The sequence below is a fragment of the Sphaeramia orbicularis genome, chromosome 4, assembly GCF_902148855.1.
Source record: "Sphaeramia orbicularis chromosome 4, fSphaOr1.1, whole genome shotgun sequence".
NCBI classification, from domain to species: domain Eukaryota; kingdom Metazoa; phylum Chordata; class Actinopteri; order Kurtiformes; family Apogonidae; genus Sphaeramia; species Sphaeramia orbicularis.
Genome location: NC_043960.1, coordinates 6,986,658 through 6,996,311, shown reverse-complemented (window position 1 = coordinate 6,996,311; position 9,654 = coordinate 6,986,658). Strand labels below are relative to the sequence as shown.

General features: G+C 33.1%; 1 protein-coding gene across 1 annotated transcript in view; it reads right to left on the bottom strand.

Annotated features, from left to right (window-relative positions):
* Positions 1–2,725, bottom strand: part of pde4ba (phosphodiesterase 4B, cAMP-specific a) — a 586,891-nt gene extending 584,166 nt beyond the window's left edge. Inside the window, exon 1 of the mRNA XM_030131421.1 lies at positions 2,498–2,725. The gene's annotated coding sequence lies outside the window, so the exon portion shown is untranslated. The remainder of the gene's footprint in view (positions 1–2,497) is intronic.
* Positions 2,726–9,654: the final 6,929 nt, after the last annotated feature.

Below are 9,654 nucleotides of genomic sequence, written 5' to 3'. Positions count from 1 at the left end.
GACCCATTTGGACGTTCAGAAGCTCCGTAGTGAACGTGGAAACCCCGTCATCTTCTACAACATTGATTCACCAGTAAAACTCATTGAGTTGGATCAATGACAGTGGATAGAAATGCTTGTTTTTATGTTCAGTTAATGATATACTTTACTGAAAAGTCACTTTTTCTTCAGTTTTGTCTTTTTCTAACCCATAAAGACCCAAACAACCCCCAGCAAGCAAAATCACTCACTGATCTAAAATGTTTAATCCCTGTTGATCCACTAATACTATCAATACAAGTAAATAATTGGTGTAAAATACAGTTTGTCGTCTTTTCATGGTGATCAGATATGACCCATTTGGACGTTCAGAGGCTCCGTAGTGAACATGGAAACACCGTCATCTTCTACAATATCAATTTACTGTAAAACCCATGGAATTGGATCAATGACAGTGGATAAAGACACTTGTTTTTGCATTCAGTTATTGATATCTTTGCTGAAAAAGTCCTTTTTTCTTTAGTGTTTTTCAGTTTCTGATAGAATAACCTTTGAATTTACTCTAAGTTTTCATGAACGTCTATATGATCAGGGAATTAAAAATAAGAAAATACATGATTTACATTGAAAAATGCAAAATACAGACAATAATATTAACATAAATGGTAATAAATTATTTAAAATGGTTAAATATAGAGGAAAAATTCATTTGGGAACTGCCACAAAAGCAGCACTGGGTCTTTATGGTTTTGAATTAAATCTGAGTTTTTATGAACGTCTACATTCTCAGTAAAGTAAATACAGGAAAATACCTGATTTTCACTGGAAAATGGAAAATACAGAAGATAGTGTAATAATAAATGTCGATAGATCACTTAGGTAACTCAAACAGTCACCGTCGACCAAAAGCATTCACTGATCTAAACTGTTTAATACCTGTTCATCCACTAATCCTATCAATACATGTAAATAATTTAGGTAAATATATGACTCATTTGGACGTTCAGAGGCTCCGTAGGGAACATGGAAACACCATCATCTTCTACAACATTGATTCACCAGTAAAATCAATGACAGTGGATGGACACACTGGGTTTTACATTCAGTTATTGATATCTTTGCTGAAAAAGTCCCTTTTTCTTCAGTGTTTGTTTCTGATAGAATGACAATATATCTAAATATGATGTAATTGTAACATGGAAACACCATCATCTTCTACAAACTACAAACCCATGGAGTCGGATCAATGACAGTGGATGGACACACTTGTTTTTACATTCAGTTATTGATATCTGCGGAAAAAGTCACTCTTTCTTCAATGTTTTTCTGTTTCTGATATGACAACCGTTGAATTTACTCCAAGTTTTCATGAACAGGTAAATGATCAGTGAATTAAATATAGGAAAATATATGATTTACATTTAAAAATGCAAAATACAGACAATAATATTACCATAAATGGTGATAAATTACTTAAAAATGGGTAAATATACAGAAAAAAATCATTTGGGAACTGCAACAAAAGTAGCACTGGGTCTTTATGGTTCAATACAATTACCTTTGAATTAAATCTGAGCTTTTATGAACGTCTACAGAAAAATAAATATAGGAAAATACCTGATTTTCACTGGAAAAACGGAAAATACACTAAATGAGTATAAATCATTAAAAAAAATAAATAATAATAATAATAATAATAATAATAATAATAAATGAGTATAAATCACTTAAAAAATGATTAAATATAGAGGAAAAATTCATTTAGGAACTGCCACAAAAGTAGCACTGGGTCTTTATGGTTTAATACAATTACCTTTAGATTAAATCTGAGCTTTTATGAATGTCTACATTCTCAGAAAAATAAATATAGGAAAATACCTGATTTTCACTAGAAAAATGGAAAATACAATAAATGAGTATAAATCACTTAAAAATAATCATACATTTAATAATAATAATAATAATAATAATAATAATAATAATAATAATAAATGAGTACAAATCTCTTAAAAATGGTTAAATATAAAGGAAAAATTCATTTGGGAACTGCTACAAACGTAGCACTGGGTCTTTATGGGTTAAATGTAGAGGAAAAAATCATTTAGAACAGTTGTAGCTCTTTAAGGGTTAAGTACATTTCATCCACAAACGCGCAAAAAGACAATATGTACTTTAGGGCATGCATACATTATGAGCAATGCCATGTTTTTTGTTTTTTTTCTCTAGATGTGAAAATCAGGAGTCTACTTGTGCGTTTGATGCCAGTTCTAATCAAACAAAGTGAGAGCCCCTCAGGTTGAGACGGACTGAACTTGTCTGGTATATTTCACGCAACCTGGAGCCAAACAAAGCGAGCGCACATCCCCAAACCCCCCCCCCCCATCCATCCATCCATCCATCCGTCACCGTGCGCCCCTGTCCCGCATGATAAATATCAAGGATAAACACAACCTGCATCCAAAAAATAAATAAAAAAAGCGCCTTAAATGTGACCAAACAAACCCAGGAGCTGGCTCACCTTGGCTTTTGTCCACGGCTCATCCACACGTGGGGACAAAGGGAATCCCGGCGGCTGTGGTGCGCGTTGTTTTTCGGACGCTGTCACCACATGAACACCCCAGACAGACAAACCCGGTTTTTAATCCGTGCCAGATTTCCTTTTCGCCATCCTCCTTTAGGATATTGTTCACTACTCCACAGATTTGTCCAGTCAACAGTGTGTGTAGAATAATCCAGGCGTATTCTCTGTTGGTTCTACATGATCTGGGGTTTTTAGGTAGTCCACTTTTTTTTTTCTTTTTTTTTTTTTCTTTTTTTCTGTGTGTGTGGACGAGGATGAAATTGGAACAGACGCGGGACGTTGATGAAACTGACTTCTCCTTTTGACCCAAGTTGACAAAAAAAAAAATAAAGACAGAATCAGATCGGATCGTAAAAGGTGCGTCTTGTCTTTTTATCAGAGGGGGACTGTTTCAGCTGGCGCGTATCAAATCCATCTGAAAGTCTGCGCTACCCTCCTCCTCCTCTTCATCCTCCTCCTCCTCCTCCCTCCTGGAGTGTGGACCAATTGAAAGGCAGCAAGAAACAGAGAGAGAGAGAGAGAGAGAGAGAGAAAGAGAGAAAGAGAGAGAGAGAGAGAGAGAGAGAGAGAGCAGAGCATGTGAGTCTGAAGCAGCTGTCAGAGGAAACTGAAACAGGCTGGACATGATGAAGATGCAGGTTTCATCATCACACTAAAGTGGGTGCTTCTATAAAACTGGGTTTGTTTTGGTATCTGGCACTTTACCAGCTTTTTACACCCAATAATAAAAGAGAATTTTAGAAATACTATTTTATATTTTACTTCTTATTATTGATGGTTATATTACATTTTTTTCATGTCTTCAGTGGATGATATTGAACTTCCATTAGAAGTATAAACAATGAAATAATAAACTGAAAATATTCTTAAAGTAGTTCTTATATTATGTATTTAAGATAAGGTGAAACTATTTGTTTACTGGGTGCTTCGATGAAACAGGGTTTATTTTGGTATCTGACACTTTTCCAGCTTTTTACACCCAACAATAAAAGAGAAATTAGACATACTATTTTGTATTTTACTTCTTCTTATTATTGATTGTTTTTATTCACTTTATTTAACTTTTAGATTTTCTAAACATGTTCTGAAACAGAATGTCACAGTTTAGCTCCTAATGTTGACAAATTTCATGCATTGTGTCCAAGAATGCAGATTAGAAAACTCCTATTACTAAACTGAAGGTACAAAGACAATGTGTTCAAACTAGAAATTGGATGGAGGAGCATAAGGTGCTGTGTTAAAAAAAAAAAAAAAAAAAAAAAAAAACTTATACCATAATTTTTCTGTCCCTATGTTTTACTGATTGGTATTTCTGTAAAAGATGCCACACATCGAATGGTTTACATTTTATAGCAAAGCGTTTTTCATCAATTAAAGAGAAATAATAGACATTAGAAATACTATTTTATATTTTACTTCTCGTTATTGATGGTTATATTACATTTTTTCAGTGTCTTCAGTGGATGATACTGAACTTCCATTAGAACTATAAACCATGAAATAATAAACTCAAAATATTCTTAAAGTAGTTCTTATATATACATATATATATATATATATATATATATATATATATATATATATATATATATTTTTTTTTTTTTTTTTTTTTTTTTTTTTTTAATTTAATTAATTAATTAATTAATTAATTAAATTTTTATTATTTTAACAAACAAACAACAAACAGTGCATACATCAGATCCATGCAACCTGCTGACTACAAACACAAATATCATTATGTTTACAAAAAGAAAAAAAAACATTATACAAAATGTAGAAATCTGAGCACGGTGGATATTTGGGTCATTATGGGTTAATGTGACAGGGCATAAGATATAGAAACATGCAGGTTAAGAAGGCATGTAGTTAAAGTGTTTCCCATAAAAAAAAAAACCATCTTAAAATCACTTCTGTACAGAAAAGGGAATGACATTCAGACCCTCCTGCTTTTTGTAACTACACACAGCTTGTGATCTCCCATTTGCTATTCCCAGTTTCTCTTGAATCTGTCTTTTTGTTGTAATATTTGTCATTTCCTGTTAAAGATCACCAGACACTATCAGGTTATAAAAGACGACCATTCAGCCTATTTCAATTCCCTGTTTAACCCTGATTTTTTTGATTAACGTGCACAAAAACACATTTTGCTTGGCTGGTCCTTTTCAGCAGAGTCAAGAGCCCCTCCATGCACGGATTCACTCAAACCATTTAGCTGCAAATCAATAAATGAAAGGTGGTGTTAAATGAGATTCTTTTGTACACCTGTTAAACACCAGGTGTTGCTCTTCATCAGGATATGACAAAATTCAAATTAAAATCAATATTTAAGTAGAAGCGCCGAGAGAAACTGGTGTAGTACTACTCAAGTGTACTGAAGCGAGTGAAAATATGGATTTTTATTTGATGGCACTTGTGATAATACCCTCAAAATCATGCATACTTAATTTTGAGTTGGGTTTTTTTTTTTTCTGCTTTTCTGGAGGATTTGTTTTGCTTTTTCCACAAAAATCATTCACTTGAGAATTTCTTCAACTCCTCTACAGACCCAAAAGTACTCATCCCACCCTACTGTTACCCAGAGGTGTAGTCCAGGGTATACGGCGGTCTACGGACTATACCTACTTAATTTTCAGTCAGCAGTGTGTATACCCTCTTCTGAATCCCACTAATGTGCACCATTCAGTCGTATCTGAGCCAAATTGCTCATTTTTTCCCCTCAGATGGTAAAGCCATGACCCGCCCTACTCTGCCTCTAATTGGCTAGTACTTGGTACCTTCACTGATTAGACTGGTTCACTTTAGGCATGAGGACTGATAAGCCAATCAGAGGCAGAGTAGGACAGGTTATACCACGGAAAATATTGCTAACCAGCGCTGTCCACCTCTGGAGCCTCACTGGCCACCTCAGGTGCCAGTGCCACCCCAGTTGATTGACAGGTCACTGCACGTCTCATTGAAAGATGCGCAAATATTGGAAATGCGAACGACAAAGGCAGAATAAACGTATTTCAAGTGAGTGACACATATCGAGAGAACCTACTTTAATGGAATACATAATTCTGAGGTAAGTTTTCGGTGGTTTCAGAATGAGTCACTGTTAAAGTACTGGTCATATGACTGCACATTTAGAGAAGAGATTTTGTCGCCAGTATTAATATTAACCCTTTCATGCATATTGGTCACTATAGCAGACAGTTATTCAAAGCTGTTTCCTTGTATACTCATGGGTTTTGTTGTTTTAGTTCCATGTCAGCCAATACAGTGGACACTTATGCATCATCTCATACACTGACATTCATACCATTACTGTAACTTTGCTGTTCTTGATAAACCTGATCAACAGTGACATGTTTTAGTGTAAATCAATTATTTGTAAGACAAAAAGAGTTTTTTTTTTTTTGCATATTATTTCAATGAAGTGAGTAATAACTAGCATTAGAATATGTTAAAATGTGAGAAAACATCAGATTAGCAGCATTAAAAATGTTTTTCTGTCATTGTTTTCATATCACTTTCTGATATTGGGTTTTAAACACATTTCTACACTTTTAAAAATTAAATACATGGACATTTTTGTAACTCCATGAAAAAAAAAATCTCGGATCACATTATTTTTTTCATGCCTAAGGAGGAATAAAAACACCCAAGATAAAAAAAATCTAGACTAAGGTTCTCATAATTAATGCATGAAAGGGTTAACCCTTTCATGCATATTGGTCACTCCAGTGGACAGTTATTCTACATCTTTTCTCTTGTATTTTCATGGATTTTGTTGTTTTAGTTTCATATCAGCCAACACAGTGGATACTTATGCACCATCCCATAATAATACACTGGCATTCACACCATTACTATAACTTTGCTGTTCTTGATAAACCTGATCTGCAGAAACATGTTTGAGTGTAAATCAATTGCTAATAAAAACTGGGAATATGATAAAATGTGGAAAACCATCAGATTAGCTGCATTAAAAATGTTTTGATATTGTAAATCACTTTCTGATACTCAAAAATTAACCCTTTCATGGATAGTGGTCACTACAGTGGACAGTTATTCTACAGCTGTTCTCTTATATGTTCATGGGTTTTGTGGTTTTATTTGCATATCAGACAACTTCGCTGTTCTTGATAAACCTGATCTGCAGTCACACGTTTGAGAGTAAATCAACTGCTAGTTGTTATTCGACTGAAATTAACAGTTTTCTGAAACAAAAAGGGTTTTTTTTCACATTATCTCTATGAAGTGAGTAACAACTAGTTTTAAAGTATGCTAAAATGTGAGAAAACATCAGGTTAGCTGCATTAAAAAAATATTTCATCATTTTCACACAGTATATCACTTTCTGATATTGCATTTTAAATACACGTTTCTTTTCTTCAAAAAATAAACACATGGTGTCCAACTGAGTGGACATTTTTGTAACTCCATAAAAAACAGGTTCATAAAGAATTTCCATCACATTGTTTTTTTCATGACTAAAGAGGAATAAAAACACTTAGGACAAAAATATTAATTTAAGGTTCTCATAATTCATGCATGGTGTCCAGTGGAGTGGACATTTTTGGAACTCCACAAAAAATTACGAAGGTAGATTTGTTTCTTTATTGCTTTAACCAAAAAAAATATTTTCATTAAAAAAAAAAAATCAATTAAAAAAAAATTCACTTCAAGGACAAAGAAGTGTTCAAATGCAATTTTTTGGATTGTAATTTTATTTTTTTTTCATTCAAACACTTTTTTTTTTTATTGAATTTTTTTTTTTTTTTTTGTCAAAGTAATAAAGAAACAAATCTACCTGCGTAAAAAACAGGTTCATTAAAATAAATAAATAAATAAATAAATAAATTGACACACTCAGGAAAAAAACCTCGACTAAGGTTCTCAGAATGGGCTTTATGTACAGCCCCACTACTTCCTGAACTTAAGGCAGCTCCTTTATTTCCTGTTTTTCATTATTGGACGCCCTGATAAATCCAGGTGTGTCTGCTACTTCTTGTTGTGACTACTGTGGTCAGACACACCTGCATTAATCAGTGCGTCCAATAATGAAAGACAGGAAATAAAGGAATTGCCTTAAGTTCAGGAAGTAGTGGGGCTGTGCATAGAGTCCATTCATTCATGAAAGGGTTAAGAAGTAATCATGGAGTAGATAGTTTCCCATCTCTCTCAGCCCTGTTGAGGTACTTCTGATTATAAGTAGTGCCACCAGAAAGCCGTTATTAACTTTTCAACAACATGAGTTCAGTGAATTCCCATAACCTGCATTTTACATTTGTTTCCTTTTACAACTTCTGAGAGATTCCCATTGCAGTAAATTATCTGTGCTTTTTGGACTGTACTGTACCAGTCAACAGGAAGAATAATGTGGAAAAAAAAAAAGGCAAAATTGCTCTCTTGTGAGTCTTTATATTACTGTTTTCTGAGCGCTGCTTCTCACGATCTTACAGCGCGTAGCAATAAATTCCTAACTAAACTGTGTGTCTATCTATATGTATTTCACCGGGTCATGTTGTGTGTGATTATATTCTGTATGTGACGTCTGAATCTGCACCTCTTCTTTAACCCTTTCATGCGTAGTGGTCACTGCAGTGGACAGCCGTTCTCTTGCCACATCTTATCATGGGTTTTGTTGTTTTAGTTCCATATCAGCCAATATAGTGGACGCTTATGCATCATCCCAAACAACGCAATTCATACCATTACTCTAACTTTGCTGTTCTAGATGAACCTGATCTGCACGAACATGTTTTAGTGTAAGTCAATTGCTAATTGTTGTTAGGCTGTGGCAGTTTTCTTAAATAAAAAGGTTGTTTGTTTTTTTTTGTATATTATCTCCATGAAGTGAGTAACAACTAGTATTAGAGTATGCTAAAATGTGAGAAAATGGCTTTAACCCTTTCATGCACAGTGGTCACTGCAGTGGACAGCTATTCTACAGCTGTTCTCCTGTATATTCATGAATTTATTTATTTATTTTTTTTTACACATATCTTTATTAAATTTTAAGACACTACATAACGTTTCTGACATGAATTGCTAAGCTTGTGTAGATCTCCCCTGAGTATAAACCCCCAGAATCACAAGCCCCCCCCCCATAGTTTTCACACAATTTGTCAGTAAATACATGTTTCTTTGCTTCAAAAATCAAACTCATGGTGTCCATCTCATTATTATTATTATTATCATTATTATTATTATTATTATTATTATTAAGAGATTACATGGCTAAATTAGTATTTTCGCTACAATCCAGCAAAGGGGAGGCAAGGGGTATTATTATTAGTAATCCCCCAGAATCACAAGCCCCCCCCCCCCCCCCCCCCCCCCCCATTGTTTTCACACAGTTTATCAGTAAATACATGTTTCTTTGCTTCAAAAATTAAACGCATGGCCTCCATCTGATTATTATTATTATTATTATTATTATTATTATTATTATATTTTTATTTTTTATGTTTTTTATTTTTATTTATTTTATCTGTTTTTTTATTTTATTTTTTTTTTAATAAGAATTTTTTCAATCACATTGTTTTTTTTTTCATGTTTAAAGAGAAATGAAAACACTCGGGGAAAAAAATCTTGATTTAGGTTCTCATAATTTGTGCATGAAAGGGTCAAAAATGTTTTTATTTCATAGTTCTCATACAGTATATCACTTTCTAATGATGGGTTTTAAATAAATGTTTCTTTGCTTCAAAAATTAAATGCATGGTGTCCATCTGATCATCATTATTATTATTATTATTATTATTATTATTATTATATTTTAATGTTTTTTTATGTTATTTTATCTGTTTTTTTGTTGTTGTTGTTTTTTTTAATAAGAAAATGTTCAATCACATTGTTTTTTTCATGTTTAAAGAGAAATGAAAACACTCAGGGAAAAAATCTTGATTAAGGTTCTCATAATTTGTGCATGAAAGGGTTAAAAATGTTTTTATTTCATAGTTCTCATACAGTATATCACTTTCTAATGATGGGTTTTAAATAAATGTTTCTTTGCTTCAAAAATTAAATGCATGGTGTCCAGCTGAGTGGACATTTTTGTAACTCCATGAAAAATAGGTTCATTAAAAAAAAAAAATTCAATTGCA